This window comes from Nannospalax galili, unplaced genomic scaffold, assembly GCF_000622305.1.
Source record: "Nannospalax galili isolate Female #2095 unplaced genomic scaffold, S.galili_v1.0 scaffold11, whole genome shotgun sequence".
Classification (NCBI taxonomy): domain Eukaryota; kingdom Metazoa; phylum Chordata; class Mammalia; order Rodentia; family Spalacidae; genus Nannospalax; species Nannospalax galili.
The window spans coordinates 5,213,965-5,218,676 of record NW_008330735.1 but is presented as its reverse complement, the minus strand read 5'-3'; positions in this window follow the sequence as shown (position 1 = coordinate 5,218,676).

Below are 4,712 nucleotides of genomic sequence, written 5' to 3'. Positions count from 1 at the left end.
GTATGCAATCTAGAAGAAAACAGTTTCTGTGATGCTTGGTCTGAATTCTGATGTTTATTTCCTATCGATAGGTATGTGATATAATGCCTCCCTTCCTTCCAAAAACTGTAAATCAGGATATAGAAAACTAAACGGAGACAGCTTCTATTTGTAATAGAACAGCCTTCCTTTGAGACAGACTTAAGAAATTCTTGTTTTAAGGTCCCTTTCCTGGGCTGTGCCTAGTTAACCTGTGATGGTAAATCTCTGCCAGTCAATGTTTATTGAGAACATTTGGGTTTTGTTCAAGCTTTATCTATATATTACATATTAATTAAAGGTACCAGGCTGGTACAACTGACCTTCTTGGGTGGTTAATAACCATACTTAAAGGCCCATTCTAATCTGGACAAAGGGACTTAAGGGACAGTTTTGTTCCTTGCCCTGGAAGGTCAACAGTGTCCCAGGGGACTATGGGAATCTCTTGATATGTCCTGTAGCTGTGATGAGTCACCTGTCCTCTTGTTCAGGGAGGTCATGGAGACCCCACCAGAGGGACTCAAACCAGTGTCCAGTCTGCAAAGAGGAGGGTCAGCACAGAGGAAACATTTCCTCCATGCTTCCAAGCAAAGCCCAGGTCAAGCAGGACCTCTTGACTTATCTTCACGTAGATGGAACTGACAAAAGAAAGCCTAAGGAGCCAGGGGCTCCCTGCCAAGCCCATGTCACCCCTGAGGACCAGATCCTCAACTGACCTTAAAGTAAAAGTAAAATGGTTTATTTGGGCCAACTATATGGTCTTAAACACCCAAAAGGAAAGTATAACTAAAAATTAAAATAATAAGTATATTTCAAGAGTCGAGAGCTTCAGGTGACCCTGGAATCTTATTCACCATCACGAGGCAACAAGCGCCCCTTGCCACAGCAATAGGACCTAATCCCATTCTTGTCCCAAGACTTATTATGGATGCAAAAACAAACAAACCCTTGATTTCACCTCCTCCCATTTTCAGCCCGTATCCTGCCACCGTGGGAAGATCCACTAAACAGTCTCTTACACCCTTTTCTCCAATCCACCATTACCAGCAGTCCTTAGATTTTATTGAGATCATAAATCAGGCCTATAACCTTTTCAATGCAACTAACCCTAAACTAGCTAAATCTTGCTGGCTTTGCTATACTGTGACTCCTCCTTACTTAGAAGGGATTGCCACATCTGGCCCCTGCAATATTTCTCATAATTCTTCTAATTGTAAATGGGGTTCTATACCAAAAATTACCTTGGAATACATTTCTGGGTCGGGACTGTGCATTGGTACAGTCCCGAAGCAGTACTCCTCCCTCTGTAATCAGACCAAGATAACATGGCCAAAATAAGAGAAGGGTTGGAGCAAAGAAAATTAGAACAGGAGGCCAGTCAAGGATTGTTTAAATCTTGGTTCAACCAATCTCCTTGGTTAACAACTTTCCTCTCAGCTGTCACAAGACCTCTAATTATCCTACTGCTACTAGTCACAATTGGTCCCTGCATAATAAATAGGCTACTAAGGTTTGTTCAGGAAAAGATTGATACTGTCCATCTCTTGGTCCTTCGCCAGAATTACCAAGCTTTAGATACTGCTGAAGAAGATTCCTCAGTCTGACCTAGGAAAAAGGGGGGAAATGTCAGGGAAAGAGGAATTTACTGCTTATTTGAATATACTGCTTGTTTGAATTTACTGCTTGTAACCAATTAACTCAGCTGGAGACACAGGCATCCGGAGATAGGGGCAAGTTGTCTGGTCTGTGTCATGTCTGTAGGCATGCCTGCTTACACAAGACAACAGAAAAGAGTTGTACCAGGCACATACCAATGATCTCTCCCCAATTGAGACACCTGAAGGGAGTTGTAACATTTTTCTTGTTTTAAAGTTATTGGTTTGTGAAATGCTTGCTTTGAAACTATTGGCTGTATAAACGTGGGCTTTTGTGTAATGGTTGTGGGAGCCTATATAATCTTTACCTAAAATTGCCTCAGGGTCGATCGCTCTGACCAGACCTGTGTGTTTTGGGAAGGACGGTCGGCCCTAGCTAGCTGGTTTAATAAAACTCTGCTTGATTCTTGCATCTCCATACTAGTGCATTGTTTTCCAGAAGAGACCCACTGAGTCACGGACCCTAACACATCCCCCCTGCAGAATGCCATGAGCCATTAGAACATCCAGCCAATGGACCATCTGTACTAGGTCCTCAATTTACCCAGAACTTTATTGGGCCTCATGAGAAGAATCCTTTTATGAATTTAAATGTAGGTTTGCACTTAGACATGAATAAGCCTCTCCATCACTAACAGAGAAAAGAAAGTACATGATCAAGAACAACAAAACAAACTAGGGCAACTGTAACTCTAGGTCTGGTGCATTTTCTGCCATCCCGTAGCTTCTGAAAACAGCCTCCACTTAAAATTCATGGAGCCAAGATCAAGAAACACAGCTTTAATAAAATAAAAAAGAAAGACTTCCAGGATATCACAGGGTCACTAAAAAAAATAAATAGGGGATGATAAGATTGCCTAGTGTGTAAAGGCACCTTCTACCAAACCTGAGGACCAGAGTTCCATCTGTGGGACCCATATGGTGGAGGGAAAGAACCAACTCCCAAAAGTTGTCCTCTGACCTCCCCAGGTGCTCATGGAGCACAAACACACACTCATATAACCTAATAAAGTGTAAAAATAATAGATATGTATGTATTAACACAGAAATATGCCCAGTATCCAGTGGACAAAAGTGAGTTTTAGAATGTTTATAATTGCATTTCAAAGAGTTTTTGAGAGTGTCATAGTTAGCTTCAGTTTTCAACTTGATGCACCTGGGAAGAGGGAATCCATAAATCAAATACATGGCCTTTACAAACATCTACAGAGGAGAAAGGGGAGCACTCATTCATCTGCTGGTGGGATTGCAAACTCATGCAACCTTTATGGAAAACAGTGCGGAAAACTCTTGAAAAACTATAAATGAACCTACCATATGACCTGGTTATACCACTCGTTGGCATATACCCAAAGAACTCATCCTATTGTAGAAACACCTGTACAACCAGGTTTGTTACTGCTCTTTTCACAATAGCTAAGAGATGGAAAGAACCTAAGTGCCCCTCAACTGACAAGTGGTTAACAACAATGTGGTATATTTACACAATGGAGTTCTATTCAGCAGTAAAGAAAGATGAAATCATGAAATTTTCAGGTAAATGGATCTAGAAACTGTTATTCTAAATGAAGTAACAGACTCAGAAAAACAAACCATGTATGTTCTCCCTCGTATGTGGATCCTAGCACCAAATCCTTTTAAATTCCAGGTCCTTTTAATAAGATGATGCTATACTACAGTCCCTTCTGCATGAAATAACTACCATCATCATGACTTCAGCCGAGCCTGATCGCTAAACATTGTCACAATTGGGCCTGTTGACAGTTGTACTCGTTCATTGAAGAAGGGCCAAGTCGGGTCATTGGACCTCACTGCATTATCCAGCCACTCTTCCCAGCCAACTGAATGTAACTTGACCCTAATCACATGTGGCCTCCTGGATTTGGGGAGGCCTAAAGTATACAATCTGGGGAAGGCTAGGAAGAGAAGGCATGACCCATGCTGGGTAAAGGATTTCCAGTGTGCGTACCCTCAGGTCATACATACACCTCAGCAACCCCTCAGTTATCTTGGTAAGTAAGCTCAATAAATTCATTGGTTCCCCAGTAAAACTTTAATCAAACATTGGCTCGACACTAGAACCTTGAAAGGGAATAAGCATTGCTTAGCATCCCCAGGCAAAGACGTCTCACAACAGATGAGAAACAAGAAACAAGAAATTAACAAGAAAATTTACTTGTTAATGCTATTGTGTTTCATAATTATTAAAAAAAAAGAAAAGAGACAAGAATGTAAAAGATGTTAAAAGGATATGGGAATGGAGATACTTTCTAAAATAGAAAAAATGAGAAAGCCTAAGCAAGTGATGAAGGTCTGTTTAGGTTTGTTATGCTATATAAAGGATGAGACAAAAATAATATACACATAATCTTAAAATGCCTATGTTCATAGTTTAGTCATAGTTCCTAGGACAAAATATATATCTAGTCAAAGTTTATCTGAGAATATTTGGGCTTTTTACCCAAGCCTTATCTACATAGCACATGATAATTAAAAGTACCAGACTGGTGGAACTAACCTTATTGGATGTTTAACAACAATAGTTGAGGCCTATACTAATGTGGTCAGAAGGACTTAAAGGACAGGTTTTGCCCTTTGCCCTCCAAGGTTGACTAAGTTCCAGGGACTATGGAACATCACTCAAAATATCCTGTAACTGTGGTGAGTCACCTGTACTCTTGTTCAGGGAAGCCATCAAGACCCCATGAGATGGACTTGAACCAGTGTCCAGTCTACAAAGAGGAAGGTCAACTCTAGGAAACATCTCATTCATGCATCTGGGTGAAGCCAGACATGGTCAAGCAGGACCTTTGACTTATCTTCACATAGACGGAACTGGTAAAAGAAAGGAGCCAGGACCATGTGACCCCTGAGGAACAGATCTTCAAATGACCTTAAGTGTAAAAATAAATTGATTTATTTGGGCCAACTGTATGGTCTTAAACACCCAAAAGGAAAGTATAACCAGAGTAAAGTCATCAGTATATTTCTTTAAGAGTTCAAGGGATTACACTTCCCAGACATTAGGCTTAAGTCTAT